The 20,166-nt window shown below is 43.5% G+C and overlaps 1 protein-coding gene across 1 annotated transcript in view; it reads right to left on the bottom strand.

The window, feature by feature from the left end:
- enox2 (ecto-NOX disulfide-thiol exchanger 2) overlaps positions 1-20,166 on the bottom strand; it is a gene marked incomplete in the record, with an annotated part of 227,630 nt that overhangs the window by 190,486 nt on the left and 16,978 nt on the right. The window contains 1 exon segment of the mRNA XM_048230956.1: positions 16,434-16,578.

The following is a 20,166-nucleotide window of genomic DNA, read 5'->3' as shown; positions in this document are numbered from 1 at the left end:
CAAACCTTCTTCCGTGTGTTTGCTTCAGTAAACAAGGTGAACTAATTTGACAAAATAACTCATAATAAAACCATATAACCCAGTTAACACAGACAGTCATCTGCATTTCTATTTTGGGACATGTTTCAATGGCTATCTCAGAAACACAGAGAATCAGTCAGTACCGCAAGACATTGAAGGTGCAGGGGTTCAAAAAGCAGCTTTGATTTTATAAAGTTAGAAACATCTTCCCAAACTGTCACAAAGCAAATCCATAATCATATCGAAATCTTGCAATCCCCTGGTCAAATTCAAGATTGAGTTTCATATCAACTCACTGAAGAGGGCTCTTCAACCTCACACTATGGCGGGTAGCCCTGACTGCTCGGACAGAGCATAGAACACGGAACCCATTGACGCCTGACTGATTGACTTTCGGATTTCCAAGCTCCGCATCGTTCCAAAGCTATTTAGAGGTCTGCTGGAGTGAGATGGCTTTACTGCTCCCCAGGTGATGCTAACGGCTGAGTGAATCCTGCCCCCCATTGTCTTGGGCCGAGTGTGACTAAGTTGATTTCTTTTTGTGAGACAGAGCCCTGAACATTTGAGCCAGACAGTGAGCAATCAATAAACAAACAAAAGTGTGTTATAAAAATGAAAGCTATCCCTCTGCGGGGACATCATTCAGCATTGTTGATTTTTTGCCTTATCCTACGGTTTTGTTGTTGCTTACAATGAGGGTCATTTGGAGAAAGCATCTCAAGCGTCTCATAAATGCAAAAGGATTTTAGATTTGGGAAATATGACACTGTTGCACTGTTGCTAAGCTGTTATGGAATTAACATGCTAATTCAAGCTAATGGTCATACAAATGGCTCTAAAGTTCACTAGATCTGCCTCTTTGTTGCGCTGTTCATGGTTTTATGAGGACAAATATGAAAGCCTCTTACAACCCGTGTAATCAGACCTCTGGGTGTTCATCACAAATTAGTATAGCTGTATTATTGGTCTTTGTGCATTGGCGCCACCAAGACTAAATGCTCATGCTAATAAAGCAATTTTGAATTTCAATCCAGAACAGCATGAAACAAAGCACTGATCCATAAGAGCAACCAATGACAGCATTACAGGGCCATGTTGTGACGACAGAGTATATATCCTTTTAGCCTCATAGTTCGCCTTAAATGGCCCTTAAATACCCCATGCCAATAGCCTGACGAGGCAAACCAAGATCAAGATGTAGGGTCTGGGAACTCACCATTGGCAGTGCTCAATCCGAGGGGCGGGATAAACGGTTGTCTTTCAAATTCCCTCTGCACCCTCTGGATAGCGCTACAACTCATGAGTCCCATGCATTTTCCCACCAGTGGAGCTGGTTGGCTAGTTGATCAAACTTTTGCCAACTTAAAAAAAGTTTAATGAGTTGCACTGTTCGCCAGCAGCAGCATCCATTTTCTTTGTTTTCAAATAGCAGGGAATTCACGTGGAACCGTCGCAACTCTGCCGTCATTATGTTAAGCCTGTCGACCGACTCTATACACAATGTGATTGGCCTGATCGAAGTTTGTTTTTTCCAGCTCGCAAGCCAACGGAGAGTTGCTAGACTACCCTGGCTGCAAATTACATTTGCTGCCGCTAGGGTGCATCTAGATTTCTAGGCTACCATGCCAGCACAACCCATCCCACTCTCCGAGACTTGGCAGGTTTGCACATTATTTCTAGTCAGACCTTGGGACAATGAAATAAATGCACACTTTTTATTCATGGGAATAGAGCCGCATCTCTGCTCAGCTCAACTGCGCATCTTTAAGGAGGTCTGTCACAGCTGGGCTAACATTGAGCTGCTACTCCATCCAATATGTAAAAGCCCAAATCCGCCCAAGACTCAGACAGAGCTCAAAGGACATGGCAGAGAAGGGCTCAATAAGTCCGGTACGTCTCGTCCAAGTTCACTCATCCGCATTTCCTTTCTCTTTCTGACATTCAGACATTCCGTTTCAATGTGCCACCAAATACAATGCTGCAACTGAGAATGATGAGAATGTTCCTTCAGCCCTGACATCTCACAATAAACAGCACATAGCAATAGACAATCACCAAATTTGAATTGACTCGGGACATTATCACATACTTTGCCAATGTAGAGGAATGTCTGGTGTGTTTAAACGTGGAGTCAGAGTATATGCACATATTTTATGTATGGCAACACTGAAATAAGAGATCATCTTTCTTCCCCAGGGCACCATACATGACCCCGCATGAATCAGTCACCTAATGCGCCCACTCAACACTTTTCAGTAGGACAAGTGACCGCTTAAGTAAAACAACAAGGGTATCAGAAATAATTGGATTACAGGAAAGTTTTTTTTCATGCTCTATTCATCTTGCTTTGGTGATCAATGACTGGGGGGCTGAGCAGAGCTCCACATCTTTATACGGAGGAGAGTGAAAATCCCAGGGACTAAATTAAATGCATAACTGCAAAATATCAAAAGAAGACAGAACCAGGTACCCAATCTTAATGATTGCCTCCCTCCAGGATTAATTTTGGTCCAACTTAATAGATGTTACTTCCCCCTTCTTTTTATTAATCTCTCCAACTTTAGGCGAATCTGCCAGGGAAAGAGAAAAATGCAAGAATCCCAAACTAGGGCAATGTTCTGTTTTAAGTTTGGTCATCATTTCTTTTTCATTTCCTCCTCTCTCCTCTCCTCGTCCCCCCCTCCCTCCGTCTCTGCTGGTGTGTTAGTCTGTCGGGGCCGGCGGAGGGCCCGTGTCTGGACTCCTTATCTGTGGGGCGAAGCATGATCCCCTGCTCTGTCTCCACTGGCAGGATGATGGAGGGGAGGTCTGCCTGCACAGATAAACACCTCCTCTGTTCCCGGGAGCGTCGCTCCGGCCTCTTAGTTTGCTTCCGGCAACAGAGGCTGCGTTTCCCCAGCGATTAACGGCCGAGCAGTCATTCCAAACCCCACCCCAACCCCCCCTCCCCTCCAACACCAGCAAGCCTCCCTCAATCTCTGGTATGGATGCGGGAGGGACAGGGAAGAAGAAGCAGCTAGGATGATGACTGACACCGGGGCGACTCTGATGCTGGAGCAATTTACTTCCCCCCTCGAATCTCACATCCAGTTATTCCTGACTGTGCTGCAGAGCGATGCCGTGTCAGGTCAGCATGGGAATTAAACGCATCGGCCTTGTGTTCTCACTCCCTACCCACAATTCGCCCTGTTGGGCAATTGTTTTCAAATTCATCTCTTGAAAACACAAAAACGCAATAAAACAAAAGACATGCTGAGACATACCATCATTCCTCCACATGACCGGGTTATGACTCTGGGAGCAATAAAGTGTCAGATCATAACCCAGTGTGATCAAAATGCTGGAAAATAAACTGTTCAGGCCTTTGAAGTTCTCTCAGAGGACAAGCAGGTGAAAAGAACACCCTGCATAGAATATCAGACTGTGCAAATCCCTTTATAAATAAGGTACTTCCTAAATAAAGGTCACCCAATGGTAAGGTTTAATGTCAACAAACAGTAGGGTAATTTGCTACATGACCTTTAAAAGCATTTAAATCTCAGCCTGATTCTGATCTGTAACATACTGTAAATAATTGAATTAAACAAAAACAAAAAACTGCTTCAGAAAACTCAAACTCTCTTCAAATACCAGTTAGATTCACATTTTGTCATGTAAGAATATAGTAAAAAGGCCATGTTTTTTTGCTTGTTTTTTTTATCTTTGATGAATGACACCAAAATACTCTTTGCAAACACCAATTCCAGGGCCGTGGATGAGCCACCAACCTTAACAGTGATGGGTACCAGGACAACTCATTAATCAGAGTGCCCAAAGCACTGTGGCGGTACTGGGACAGCCGCCTGGGTGAGGGGCTTCTCGCTCGGCACTCAGAAAACCACAGTGGCTCGCTCCAACCTCCACAACCCACTGGGACGGAGAGAGCTGAGCTTGCAGATTGGACCACCTGCCTCTGTGCCATCCTATTTATACCCGCGACAATAAATTACAGCTGGCAGGGACACTAGGCAGCCGGGGGAGGGAGACAAGAGAGGGCGATATAGGGTGACCAACGTGTTTACCAGGCCTGAATAATAAAGTCTGACTCTAATGGAGGCATCTACGATCACCATTTCCTGGTGATTCTTTCCTGGTGGGGCGTCCCATTAGAAGGAAGTCGTTTAGGCCCGACCGCACCCCGACAGCTCTCCCAACTCCACTTAGACTACAGGCAAATAGAAACATGGACAGCTGAGAACTATATAGCCACGAAAGAATTCCTCCTCCACCTCCCCCTATGAAGCTATTATTTTGTGCATTTGAGTGTCAAAAGTTTTCTGGACCCCGCGGTTACTTTGTCCATATATTAAACCATGTGGCTGGGATGCATGTCTGATCTATTGGGATATAAAACTATAAAAACACAAGGCAAGATGGTTGTAATACTGTTATCTCAGAGAAGCTATAAGATCCTATATGCTCCCTGGCTCTAACACCTCCGCCAATATGCCATTCCTGCTTCTCATCTTAGATTTTGTTGGACAGATGGTGTTGTCTACCATCTCAGGCTGAGATTGCTTCATTCTCCTCAAGGGGGGAATTGATGCCAGCAAAGGTCGCCTGAAATCGACGGCCAAGACTATGGATGGGCTTGAGTTACTCAACACCTCAGCTCTCTCTGAGGGTGGGAGGGGGAGAGGGAGGGAGGAAGAGAGAGGGGAGAGAGGGAGAGGGAGAGAGAGAGAGAGAGACACTAGTGGTCACAGTGACCAGCTTCCATACTTTCTAACAGCTAGAACAACATTATGTTTTTCTTTTCAGAGGAAATATACCTTATTCCTAAAAATAGCACAAGATTAGACACTATGCCATTGAAGGTGCTCCTTTTAACACTGATGAGATGTAAACTATTGAATCATGGACACACTCTTTTGATAAATTGCAGTCATCCATTGTGAAGCCATATAGTCCTTTAAGCAACTGTTTGAATGCCAGCAAAAAGCTTTGTTCTCTTATCTGCATCACACTGAAGCAAATGGCCAGTATTGTGACAGAGGAAAGATTAGCATTGTCTGCACATTCTCTTATCCCACAATAATGAAAAAATCGCTGTGGCCATTGACCAGAAATACTGTATCTATTTAGCCACGGACTAAAGGCAAAAGATGAGAAAAGGTCAATGAAAACTAGGTCGATGAAAACTAAATCCATCAGGACTAAACACTTTTGTGCACCAGCCTTTTATTGCATTGCATGTGCATTCAGTTAACACAGAGGGCAACCCGGAGACAGGTCTCGAGAGCAACCATGTTTGTCATGCAGCACTCTGCTGAGCCACGGAAACAGGTGGGAAATGCATGTGGGGGGGGGGGGGTGCTTTGCGCGTACACCACCAGTGCAAAGGAGAGAAATATCTGGAAGTAACGGAAAGGCACGCGACTAATACCTTGCACTTGGCCACTTGTCAGGTTTATTTTTTTCCCCCTCTTACTGGAGGCTTGACACTCACAAGGAATGCCATTTGATCCAAGCGCCTCCCTTCGGCGTGGGGTACAGTAACAGTGCGGCTCAAATCGGCACAAGTATGCTAAGCCGCTACCGCTAATTGCAGCAAACAAACTTATTTGGCCTCTGACTGCCTCATGCCTTGAGAGCAGTCATGACAAGACGAGGTGTTGATGAAGAGTCAGAGGTGCTCTTGCAATAGTATAATGCTTACTGTTTGGGCGGAAGATAAACAAAGGTGGAAAGAACAGAAAATGAATTACCAAAACATGTGTTACAGAACAATAATGTTACAGAGTGCTTCAGATTTCTGCTGAAGAGTGAGGATAAATCCCCCGTTATCTTTCTCATAAAAAAATACCTATGTGGAAGAGGCTATTTAATAATCACGCTCAAAGTTTTTGCACACTTGAATGTTATGTGAAAATGAAAGGAAATACATTTTTTAAAAAGTGTACAGAATATGAAGTTTTGTGGAGTGAAGATGTTCTTAAACAGTAGCCCTGTCAGAAGAAAAAGGCAAAGAAAGAATGCTCAGCAATGGAACTGAAGAGACACATTCTAAAGTTAACATGTCGACTACAGAAGACTTTGGCAACCACAATCAGTTTTATATATATAAAACTGATTGTGGTTGCCAAAGTCTTCTGTAGCTCCATATGTTAACTTTAGAATGTGTCTCTTCATATATATATATATATATATATATAATGTGTCTCTTCATATATTCATATATATATATATATATATATATATATATATATATATATATATATATATATATATATATATATATATATATATATATATATATATAATCAGATGGTTTAGATACTATGACTCTAATGTAAAGTTATATGAGAAGTCGAGGGGAGTGAGTGAAGAGTCCTCTGTAACCATGGATCCCTCTCTAGTCCACTTATTATTTTTTGGTGTAGCATTTTGGTAGCAACATCTCATTGTTACGAAACAAGACTACAGTTTGGGACAAAATACTGAAGAGTAAATACATTTTAACTCATCAAACTGAACGGCGAGGTTTTCGATGGTCGTTGCTTCACTCAGACCTTATTTGAACTGTATTACCAAAAACTCCATTCATTTTCCCATAGAGATTTTTTCTTACGAACTAGGAAGCATTAAAATAGTAACGCTAAAAACTACAAGCTTCTGGGTGGCTACCACACTCTATGGACAAGTGGAAATAACACCACCAATAAAAGGTAGGTTAAAGGACTGTCGGTTTGGAAGTTATCAGTGAAAGAGTTTGATGTTGCAAAACAAAAATGCAGTCTGCACAGTCTCTTGATGACTCGCACACAGTAAGAAGGTTTAGTCACAGCTTTTAACTCACAGACAAAAACCTTGGACAATTAGGGCGAAAAAATAAAAACAATAAATGGCATGGACTTGGAATGTCATAAAAAAGAAATACCCTAAAACATAAATAAAACAAAACCACACAACCAAATAAAATGAAATAAAAGGGACTTTTGGGCTCCATTAACACAAATTGCACTTAATATGAAACAATTCGCAAAGGAATACAGTCACACACACACACACACACACACAGACACACAGACACACACACACACACCTTAGACAACTTCCTTATGGGCGTTTTTTTTTTTTTTTTTTTTCATCCAGCAATTTTCATCAAGAACATGCAAAATGTGGACCCTCAGGGCTCCATCAGGGAAGAGGGCAACATCAGCAAACGGCAGAGCCCAGCCTCTGATAGAGTGCACAAGAGAGCACAGAAGCAGTGTGACTGGCTGAAACAATGGTGACATTCCCTCTTATGTTAAACAAGCACACAGTACACACAATGGGCAATATCACGGTCAGCTAAAATTATTGTGGTAATGTCCATATATATATCGTACGATAAGTCGATATCACAGTTATCTTGACAGATTAATGGAGCCCTATCGTTTCTTGCATATTCTAGCAGTCCAATTCCTCCCTTGGGTTTCATCAGTCTCCATCTCAGTGCTTATGGCCTAGAAATACACTAAGCTGCTATTCTATGGAAATGTCTTCACTCTGATGGCCTACTGCTGCTTTGAAAAAAAAAACCCTTCAATTAAGCCAAATCAAACGACCTAAACAGAATAAGTTCACCATGATTGCTTGCGATGATCATTTGTACATGGCAATGCCCTGTCTGCATCATATCACGGCCCATAAAAATACTGATATGAGGCGCATTTGGCAGGTAGCCCTCATCAGGGAGCTCAAGTATGCTTAATCTGGCTACAGATGAATCTGTCCATTTTACTACGGATTGGCCAATTTAAGGCTTTCTGAGTCATACGGTCCCCATTTCATGACAATTATGTCTGCTCATTAGCCATGAAGCTTGTTTTGGGGTTTTTTCGTGGCGGGGCAATTTGATCAAATTCATTCAGTGATGCATGCTATGTTGACAAACCTAGTCAACACAGTCAATCAGAAAGAGAAAAAAGAACATGAACTAGGTTGTTATTAGGTACAGTGCAAACGATCTGCTATTACCATTGGTAAAAACTCAAATATGTGTCTGAAAGAACAAACATTATACAGGTCAAATGAAGTTGTGCAGAAAACTGCCATATAACAAGAGGCAGCACATTACAGCAATCAACGACTACCTACCACCTCCAGCACAAGGCAGGCTAATCCAGATATCCATCAATAATGATAATCTATTCTTAACTGCAAGATTGCCAGTTTAGGCTTAATTCTGGCAAAAAAATTTAAATTCCCTCTCAGTAATCAAAGAGGAAAATGGCCTATTCCGAAATATATTCCTAGCCAGGGGAAATCGAAGAGGGGGAAGTAAAATAAAGGAAAAGAAGAGGTGGAGAAAAAGACAAATGGTAAAATGCTGTAACTGTAATCGCTCCTAAGCTCAGCTCATATGAGCCCTTTTGTTAATTACAGACAGGGAAAATAATATACGGAGGATAACAGCCTCTAGTTACCATGGCACATCCCCAGTATAAAAGCGGCCTGGACACAAAAGCTCTTGACTGGATATCACTGAGCAAATAACACTAACGCTATAAAACGGTACTCCTGCAACATTAGCACCTAGGCCTTAATACAACTGCAAAGTGAAACAATGTAATCCCACACTAATTCATTTAAATACAGGTCATTGTGAACAGCCAAAACTGCCTCGGGTTATAACTTAGAGAAAGGATGGCAAAGCTTAGCTTTGGATATTTTGATGAAAGCTGGCTGGAATCCATCGTTGCGCACACACACACACACACACACACACACACACACACACACACACACACACACACACACACACACACAGTCTCTCGTATAAAAAGACCATGGCACATTCAAAGTACCTATAAACACACAGACACACACACACTGTGTTTTCAGATAACATGCATGGTCCATGCCACTGAAGGGCACAGATGAGTCAAGTCTGCCCACCAGTGGAGCCCCAAGTTCCAACCCCGGCCAGTCTCTCCTGTTTGTGTGGGTGGCTCTGGCACTAGTGCTGGCCTCTGTCGTCCTGTCCACCAGGATCACGGGACACGATAATTGAGGGCGAAGGAGCAGAGACGGATAAAGAAAGCGAGGGGGAGGAATGACGAACAGAAGCCTGCAGGCCTCAGATTTGAAAGGGAAGAAATCTCAATAGAAATAGATATATCCTCCTACAAGGAGATACTCCATTCTCTTGTATTATGTGTGCATACAAACAAATATAGCCGACTTATTGTGTGCACATACACCATTAAATAAGATTTCTTTAGAATATAATAAATAAATGATTAAATTTATAGCAAGATAACAAGTCAATGTCATAATAATTCTGTGAGCCAACCCCAGATCTCTATCTCTCACTCTAATAGCACAGAGTGTATCAGAATAAGCCAACTGCGGCGCGCTAACTCCTACTGTGGTTTCTCACAGGACCTCATACACTGCAGAGCCAGCGAGGGCTGCAGGGCCGTGTTCTGGCATTTGAAGCCGCATGCTAATGTTTATTTGACATGCACTGTGCGAGGGAAAGGGCAGCCGGCTGCACACAGCTGACAGAAAGCAGCCCACCAACCTCTCCGAGATCCACAGCCCTGCCTGACATGGCAGTTGCCTCGGTTGCCGCTGCTGCCATATTTTTGGCATTCAGAGAGGGAGAGGGGCGGGGTGGGGTGGTGGTGGTGGTGAAAGGCCGCCGGAGTTATTAGAGTCAAATCAATTCATCTGCCGCCGTGTCCATTAGCCGGAGAGATCGCTTAGTTCGCTCACTGTGAAAAAGTTCTCTGCCATCTTTATGAATAACTCACAGCTACAGCAAAAGAGATGAGTAAACACGTCGCGACAGCCTGCACACTTTGTTTGTTTGTTTGTTTTTCGGGGGGGATGTGTGTGTGTGTGGGGGAGCTTTCGCTTCTTTCCGCAACAAGTCAACGCGGGAGACAGCTTCTCCCTGTGGACAGCTCATATGCATGGATTTCATACAGTGGCGTACAAATCACGGAAGGCACGGGGCTACGGCACCAGCTGTGACGGCGCGCTCTCTCTCTCTCCAGGAGATTATCCTGACAGTCGGGGACCCCGTGTCGGAGCATCGGGACGACGTCGCCGTCGCCTGCTCAGGCTGAAGGCAGGCAGGGAAGGCAGGCTCTCCGAGTGCTGAGTGAAAGGGAGCTCTGCAGAGCCACCGAGAGTACAGAGGCCAGCAGACAAAGAGTGTCTTTAAAAGGAGAGAGAGAGAATTGGACAGGGCCAGAGGAACAGACATTAAGACAATGAGAAGGAGAGAAAGGGAGAAAGGGAGAAAGACAGAGGGAGGGAGGGAGGGAGGGAGGGAGGGAGAGAGAGAGGGAGAGAGAGACTGACAGAGAGAGGGAGAGAGAGAGAGATAGGGAGGGAGAGAGAGAGAGGGAGAGAGAGAGATGGGAGGCAGTTTGGTTGGGCTGTCAGAGTGGTAATTACACAGAGCGATGCTTGGCCCAGCAGCCCCTAACCTGAGCCTGCTGCATGTCCCGCCAGCTCTTTATCTCACTGAAGTCCCCCTGCCAGTCTTGCTTCTACACTGCATCAATAAACCATGACAGTGGGCACACACACACACACACACACACACACACACACACACACACACACACACACACACACACACACACACACACACACACACACACACACCTTATTAACACTCTATGCATCCAACACATTAATTGTCAAGAAGAAAACACAAACAATAACATTCATGCAAAGTAAATAAACAGATCCAAGCAAGTCAATATTCAAATTTTGGATCATTTTGTTCCTCTCTGTGTACCGGGATTATGCACTCTTCTTGTGAACAATGATGATAATAGTGCCAGTAATAATTAACAGACATCCATGCATGCCGAATAAGAATGTAAAGGTCTAACTTCCTCAGTGGAGAAAGAAAGATGGCTGACATTAGGACTAGGTTATTCATCTTTTTAAACATTTAAAATCACCCGTCTGAGCTGTTATTTATGAATTCTGGATCAATGACGAATCCTTTAACACAACATTCTCCAATTTTTTAATTATAGATGGGGAAATAGGGGGAGGCAGGGCAAGAATTTTAAATCTAATTGATTTTCTTGTAATAGCCAAGGCAATTAATGTAACCAACAGTGAATCTAATGAATAAATTACCTTATTTCCCAATCATTTCCTCAGTGAGACACGGGTAATTAATACATTCATCAACATCAGTGGCATAGAACAGATTATTCAGGTACTGATGTAATCCTAATTTCCCCTCAACATTACTGCAGAAAAAGGGAGGGTATTCGAAACAGAAGTAAAAGCAGCTAGTTGACCTACTACTACAGTAACATTAATACTAGGCTTATTACACGGCTCTTCATAATGCTGAAGAATGCTCTATTCACTTGAATGGGCCTCCGCTGCGCGTTGGGGTCTGGTTCGCCCTGTCGGGACTTATTTTCCCAATAATGACCGGCGTTCTATACATTATCCCTTACTTAACAGCAAGTGATTGGACTACAGTATGCAAAGATCTTAATCAACGTATGCTTGTCCACTGAAGTACAAAATTGTGTTCTTCCGAGGTTACCAACTCCATTTGTTGATGATGCCATGTATTTCTGAAAGTTGTACATTGCAACAATCTCGGAACGTCATGCGTCATAACACCAAACATGCTTCTACTGTGCAGAAAACTAGGGAGTTATGCTCTAGATATAAATGGCTACCTTTGAAGATCTGTTATTTTATTTTAGCCTGTTCAAATGTTACGGCAGACATTCTCTACACTGTCTCTAGTCTTCAGACTTAGAGCAACTGTGAGCAACATTGACACTGAAAACATGTGTAGGTCTACTTTTTTCCACATAGAAAATTGATCAGGTATCAATAAATTATATCTGATAAGTAGAATCAATGATTGATAGATAGATAGATAGATAGATAGATAGATAGATAGATAATGAAGTCAATAAAATCATAAAAAATTCCCATCCCTACTGGAGGCACGTCCCTACGAGTCGTTCTGGAAGTTGTTTCGGGCTGGGACTATGGGGAGACCGTTTTATATTCAGACAGCATTTGGGCACTGATGCTGAGGCACCAGGCAATTAGAAGAGGAGACCGCTGTTGGCTTCTGCTGATTCTGAGGGGAGCGAGATTCCAATCCCGACCGCTTCGAGAAATACCTGCGCTAATCAGATGGCGGTAGCTGCCCGTCGGCCGCCAACCGGGCCTTGCTGTACAGCGATATCCTTCCAACGGCTGATACCCTGTGCTTACCCCTGCAACGGGGGACCCGCTGGGAGCTAGTGCACTTGCCATTCAGGAAGCGTACCGATAAAAATATCTCTCCTCAGATACCGCAGCATGAGGGTGAGTGGAGCGGGATGGGATGGGAAGTGGGGTGGAGTGGAGTGGAGGGGGTTCTTCCTGTTTCTCTGTCTCGGCCCTTGTTTTGGTCTAGTCATTTCACCAAAGACTGTAGCTGGATCTCTCTCCTGACCACCAAGAGTACTTCAGTAACGAAAGATGACTGGGGGAAAAAAGGCTTGGGGCTACAGTGAGTGAGCAGTGGCATCCATTGGTCGGCCTAACTGCAACATCCCATGTGCATGAGTCATGTTCTCCACTGAGGTAGGCTAGTAGCATCGGCAGTAGCCAGCTCGCCTCTGGTGGCTGGACAAACTCATTCTCTCAAGTGCTCACTAATTACAGCCAATGGGTTCGGTGTAATGTGGCACACTGCAGTCACCTAAAATATGCAAAGCTATTTACTGCTGTGAAAAAAGGAAGGGGGGGGATGGGGAGAACACACAATAATGAATAAGACATCTAAGCGGAGAAGCAAAGCAAGAACTGTTTTTTTTATGGGGAGTGGGGGCTTGGTTTAAGTATGGAGGGGTTTTTTTGTGTAATTTTCATGCTGGTTAGCGGATGCCAAAGGAAGTATCTCTGAGGGTGGTGTCGTTTCAGAGGAAGGGGATTTATTTGTGGATAATCCAAGAGATATGCAAATGCACAGCACTTCCGATGGGCCCCTGTGATCAGCCCAGTGCCTGAGCACTGATTAGCACGGCGTTAGCAGGCTAGCTATGGGCTTGTGCTCCTTTCACATCATTAAAAGGCTCATTTTATTAAAGCAGGGTGGCAACAGCAAGCTGGCTGCTGAGCACAGGGCTTGTGCAACTCCACTCCCCTGCCTGGGGTCAGCACCTTGGCTAGACACCCAGAAAATCCCAAAGTTCACCCTGACTTGGCCTGACACGACCCTTGGCTCACTGCTGTGAGAAAAAAAAAAAAAAAAAAACTATTAAGAGTAAGCAGAATCAATGTCGGTTTTAAAAGTATTGACAGTGTAGCCCCAGAAGGGGCTCCTGGAGGCCTTTTGTATTAGCCAGGCAAACAGACTCCTGCCCCTACAGTTCACCACGTCCAAATGGAGCAAATCGATTAGCCAGTCAGACCATGTTAGTCAGGGCTCCTTTAATTGTAAGCACAACATCTCATTTTCGCAACAACGGTCGGTACATCACTCAAACGACCTCCAGCGCTCATTTGCTCTGAGCTCAAACCTCATCAGGTACACACAGATAATTTAGAATGGCTTTAAGGATTTAGGCGGGAACCTTCCACTATAAAGGTCTCGGTAAAGGTTATCAGAGGGCATTTGAAAACACTAGGGCGAGACAGATGGATTTTTCTGTTATGTTTGTTGGCTGTGTTCTTCAGTTATTTGACAGAGCAATCAGAACACAGTCGATATCTTTCTGTCATTGGACTCCTGCAGTGTGCCTGGAGGCCAACAACGACAAACTAACTTGATGAAAAAAATGGTATTTGAATAAAATCATTTAATCATTTACATCATTATACTTCAGATACAGCATTCCTGGTACAGCCAGAAAAGCAAAATATCACTGCTTAAGACCCTGTAAACCAAAATCAGACATTTGTTTGGAAACAACTTATATAGGTTGAGAATGTGACAAGACTGAGAATGTGACAAGACTGTGAACTGTGTGGTACTGAATTGTAGACCGTTAAACAGGACATCATAATAGTTATGCTCCATTGCGATATTGATGATGCACTGAGTTCCCCACATACCATATCCCCTCCCCTGAAGAGTTGGCTGAGCAGGTGGACAAAAAGGTACCCGTTTGGTAACACTTTATATTAAGACACACACATATTCACCATTAATTAGCTGCTTACTAACATGTATATTAGTAGCATACTAGCCATTTGTAAGTCATTATAAGTCACCAAATAATGCCTTATTCTGCAAGACCTTATTCTACCCTTACTAGACCCTTAATTAAGAATTTCCTCTATGTAAGCTCCTAATTACCCCTTATTCATAGTTATTAAGTAAGTTGTTGCATATGAATTGTGACCTAAATATGCATGGCTCAGCATGGGGCTTGTAAAGTGGTATTACCAAAAGAACGGTTATTCACCCCTAATAATACTTATCAAAGATGGTCTGTTCATATGGAACTAGACACAAAACCACCTTGTGCTAATATTGTACAAATAACTCATAATTAAGTCTTTGTAATGCAGAATATAGGGCTGTAACAACGCGGGTCTGAGCTTGTCATCGTCATCACCGCAAAAAAAAAATATCTGTGAAACATCTGGGTGATTCGACTTCGACGTTTTCAACCATGACATATGCACAATTCCGGTTTGAAAACGTAGCAGAATCTCAGAGTCATGCAGAGTATGCAGTCAGCTTAGACATCTGCAGGTGGCTAGCCTAGGCTACATGAAGTTGAATCCCACTATAATTGGCCTGCACATGTGTACACGTACTGTAGGCCTATGCATTGTCATGATGTGTAATGTGATGAACCATCTTATGACATTGATACTCAGAGAACCACAGTTACATTAAGTAGGCTAACCCTCCGTTTTCACAACAAAACTTCAAAACGTAGGCCTATCATCAAAAAAATGAAGCAAATCCGACCTTTCGCGTTTGTGTTGGGGAGCGCGATGTTCCAACATTCCATTTGTTTACTATGCGAGAGTAGGGGAGAACTGGCACAATCGTAATACTTTTCTATTCTCTCCGTTTTAAACTCGATTTACATAAAGCTGTTAAACGTGAAAGCTGTGAAATTTGGCCAGAAAGGAGTCATACATGTTTAGTTCATGAAAGAATTACAAAATATGTTCTAGTTTGTTAAGAATTTAACTTAACAGCGAAGGGGGTTTACAGCAAACAACAGGGGGTATACCGCAAAACCGTGGTAATTTATTGCTTACCGACCGCGGTAAGAAAACATCCATACCGCCCCAGCCCTACTCAGACCACCTCAGCAAGGTGCATTTATAACTGACCACTTGTTTTGTGGTCAGATCATCCAAGACACATTTTGCAAACAAATGTAAACAGGGTCTAAATGTCCTGCCATTTATTCATTTTGCCTGTGCACGTAATACAGGAAATATCTAATAGTTGTTAAAACTATGTGGTAAGACAGTTGAGAGGGGCAGCACCTTTGGGGGCAGCAAACCCCAGCCAGTCAAATACGAAAATGATTCATCTGTTCAAGTCACACTGACATACTAGGCTGATACCTTTTCTTTCAATACAGGTAACTGATTACAAAAATGACAAATAGATAACAAATTCTACCATAAAAAGATGCAATATTGAAATAGGTTAGAAAAATGCACTAATGAATTCTGAGCTGACGTGTCAAAATATTAGGCCAGTATAAATCTGTCAGACGACAAGCAGTACAACTTGTTCTTTTTACAGCGTCACAGACGAACCAAGAGCATCGAGTTCAGACTGCTCTAAAGCAAAGCAAAGCAAAGCCCAGAGATGTCAGACAAACCACACAGAGCATGTTGTCAGCCTTCTCCTGAAGAACACAAGCACTGAAAACGTGCTGTAAAAACAAGTCCACGGATGCACTGCAAGTACCCCAGACAGCAGAGGCAAGCAGAGAAAGGAAGAAGACAAGAGAGAACAATGGCGTGTGCGGTTGTGCTTAATTTATTAATACTGGGTACACATTGAATGCATGCCAGAACCTCTTCCTCAGACTCTGACTAGCCAACAAAAAAAACAAAAAAAACCTGGTCCCAGACTGCACATCCCCCAAGCAGGGCCTGTTCCACTTTTCCTCGACATTAAAAGGACTTCTCGCTCTCTCCACACTAGTGGTGTGGTGTGCTCCACCGCACAAGGACAAGAGCAACTAAATTAAAAACGCTCCGTAAACACCAACTGAACCAACATCTCTTCTGGCATGGGCGCGGCGTTTGAAAATCACCTAATCCGCCGGCTGAAGCACCAATTATGTAGGCCCTTAGTGTCCTACAGGCGTTGTGCGGTGGAGAACAGTCTGCTCTAGCAAAGTGTAATTACACCACTGACCTTTCAAGGTCTACTTTCACTGCCCCTGCCCTCTACTTACCTCCTGTAGAGAGTTGTGATTGGCCTGCCAGAACACTGGGACTCAGGCAGCCTCCCTGTGTCCAGTTCGGCCTGTCATCTTTTCCATGCTATGCTGCGGCAACAGAGGTGGAATTTATGCAGCAAGGCGGACTTCTCTGTGTATTCTAGCAAGAGGAAAACACACACACACACACAAATATAAGCAATAAAACGGACAGCAACTGACCTTATTTCTCATATTTTATTAAACCTAACAGCAACCCCTCTACAAATTCCCTGAAAAATAATCACTACCTTAGTTCACTGCCTGCATGAAAGTAAAAGTATGTGAACGCTCCACGCATGCCGTACTGTATTGCTCAGACTCTCTCTACGCACCGTTACACACGTAGCTCTAGCCAGGTGAACAAAAGAAAGGCAAACAAATAGCTCACACGCAGTCACAAGGGGATCGCTGGGCTGGGGAATATTGTTGACATGTCTGAAATCCGCAAACTACGCAGGCCTCCAAGCCAACGCACCGCTCCTCCTCAGCTTCGCATCGTGTTCTCAATTGGAATGTCTTAGCTGAACGCAACGTGACATAGTGTGTGCAGCGCAATATTTTGAGCAGACGCCCTGTTTCTATTTTCTTTCTGTTTGCTCGCACTGTTCTCCTATTTATTTTGAAGGAGAAATATGACGCAATAGAACAGCATGTTTAACGGATTCAGTGTGTGGACAGAGAGCACTCACTGCTACGCCACAGCCGGACGCTCGCATGTAGTTAGGACAAGCTGTGACATCCGCAAACTACACAGGCCTCCATGGCAACACAGCACTCCTCCTCCTCCATCAGCAACAAATCCACGGTTATAGTATGGCACCACACAGGAAACAACATCCACTGGTGTTTGGCCCCCCAGCTTGCAGAGGAGATGACTTACAAGCACCAATCACATGAGGGGGGTTGGGTTGTACTGGTCCTACAGTATCCTGCCGACTACCGTGATGTCTAGACAAGCTGCCGTCGAGACGTGAGGTGAAGTGAGGCACTCTGTGAGCCAGCATGGGGGGAAATCAGCGGAACATTTGCCAAATAAAAGCCCCTCCGACATCCGCTAATTAAGGAGCCGGGAGGGGATTGGCCAGCTGCTGTGCCAGCAGAGGCTGGATACTTCCATCTGCACGACGTAACATCAGGGACGTCCGTGAGCGTTTCCTCAGGCTACCTGAGGAGCACTGGGCTCTGATGGAGAATCACTGTTGCAATCAAGGTTGCCTTCTTTCCTTTTTTTCTTAACTCACCGAAAGCAACCCATTAGTAACGTTGATTTTAGTCCGCATTAGCGAGGGGGAAAAATTCAAAAGCTACCAACATGTTGATTGGGATGCTCACCGGCGGTTTGTTTGTCTGTTTGTTTCTACCATGTCAGTCCAGCTGCAGCTGTTGGTTGCCTGGGCTATTTGAGCTCCATTTTCATAGACTGTCTTTGCAGTGATTTATATGCCTGACGGGTCACATGATCAGGAGGGGAGCGATGTGTGCACAGAAATTATTTCATTGTCATTACAGGCTGGTTTACTTTGGAGCCCGAAATTCATCACCAATACAGATGGTCCCATCCGACCGGTGAAAACACAATCAGTCCTCCCATTGACTAGCTGTCCATGAGAAATATGTGTTGTTTATGAGTGTGTGAGGTCAGACAGTCCCTTGATCATGTGCAAAGGTGACCAGGTTAATATGTTCCCCCTGTGCCGAGGCAACCCCTCTGATGACAGGAGCCTTCCGGTGACGGCAGTAACTCAACGCTACAGAGGCGGCAGTGATGAGCGACTAGACTACTAGGAAGGACTACTGTGGGTGCGAAGGTCCGTGGTGCTGGCGAGTTGTCTCTCTTGCTGGGAGTCCTCTGGTGCGGAGAGCATGGAGTATGGCCCTGTCTCTTTCAATAAGAGACGTGGTGAACACCGAGGGCCTCCGTTTCCAGACCTACTGAGCTATGAAATTCATTTACTTCACACCTTTCAGATTTCATCTTAAGTAAGAGACCCACCAGACCCAGTGGAGGTAGGCCTTCTAACAGGGGGATTGCTGTGTGTGTTTTGTGTGTGTGTGTGTGTGTGTGTGTGTGTGTGTGTGTGTGTTTATGGGCGCTATGAGCATACCAAGGTCTTTTTATGCAAGTACCACTTTACTTCACGATTCCAGAGGTCTCATAACACATGCAAACAACCACCATAAAAGGTAAGACTCCTAATATTTAATGGTTTTCAAGTAATTAAAAGACACCACTTGTGGCAGCTCAAGCAGCACTTCAAATTGTGTTTCACTGCAGGCAGCACATTGCATTTCTACATTACAATTTGTCATTATTAGAGTTTCTACAAGGACTGAGTGAGTCTCAGTTTAATGTCAATCACATTCCCAGGAACGACAGTGGCAATTCCTTGCATGGCTGTGATCTCATCTCCCATACAGCTCAATAGCACTTCCAGGCGATGTTTCTCTTGAAATAATAACTGCCGACTCTAATTGAGACTCCCATCAATACAACCCTACACCATGAAATGCAAAGCTTCCCTTGCTAAGGTGATTTACATGCCCCGGATTACTATGGGTCTCCAGGGGCAGAGTAGGTTATGATAACACCATCACGGAGGGGTTTTTTTTGTTGCAATTACAACAACCTGCTCATGGGATATCTAAAATTGTCAGATGTGTATTAAACATCAATCCAATTAAACAATTAGAACATCTAGGCTGATTCTAACTTACTTTGACATTGCTGTTGTCCTAGGTCGCCTTCATCTGGTGACACGTGTGTAAAATGTACTATGAAATTAATTCATGTTACCTACGCATAAACTAGAAGGCTGTTGATGCTGGAAAAGGCTTTAAAATATCTCACCCTTTAGGCCATGGTATTTTTCCCTGCTTCATCAGTCACTGAAATCATATCAAAGAAAGTGTTGACGGGAAAATAATAGGAGTCTCTCTGGATTTATACAATATTGCAAAATCAATGCAGCAAACCGGAACAAATAACTATTGTGTTGACGTAAGGCAAGGGCCTATTCAGTAAGCTACAATGAAACATTAGGAGAGGATGAAAGATGAGGAAATAAATTATGACTCATGGCATAAACAATTTTGAAATAGCATCAAATTATTATTAGTTTTAAAAGAAATACTGTTATAAATTTGGCTTAATGCAGTAAAATAAGTTTATGTTTAAGTCATGCTAAATTATAATTGGGATCACAATGCTGGCTGATGTCATGTGGTTTGAAACGTTCCAGAAAGGTGAATCATGATCACTGACATTTTTACAATTTCTCAGTGTTGCAGGAAGTGTGTAAGGTTTAGAAAATTACGAATATTGTGTCATTTTTTATTAAAACTATCCTTGCATTGTTCCTGACTTTTACATATTTCTCCCAACACCTGCACTGTATCGGAATTGTGTTCGATAAGATGAAATGCTGTCATGCAAACAAGGGTATGTCATGCCCTTTGCTTGTCCAATATCACAGTTACCCACCTGCCTTCACAAAACCGCTGTTTGGCCTGCTGGAAGTGAAAACACTAAGTTGTTCATTCTACGATAGAAATGCCCATAGAAAGTTAAATAAGCATGATAAGTTGTGCATAGAGTCTTTCCCACTGCAAAGGTTGAGGTCAGTATTTTTATACACCTTATGCAAGCTGCATAGCAGACTGCAGAGCAGGATAAGTACACAACCCCTGTCTATTCCCTGAAGTAATT

Source organism: Alosa alosa, chromosome 21 (genome assembly GCF_017589495.1).
Source record: "Alosa alosa isolate M-15738 ecotype Scorff River chromosome 21, AALO_Geno_1.1, whole genome shotgun sequence".
NCBI classification, from domain to species: Eukaryota; Metazoa; Chordata; class Actinopteri; order Clupeiformes; family Clupeidae; genus Alosa; species Alosa alosa.
The sequence above is the reverse complement of the archived record's forward strand: the minus strand, read 5'-3'. Positions and strand labels throughout refer to the sequence as shown.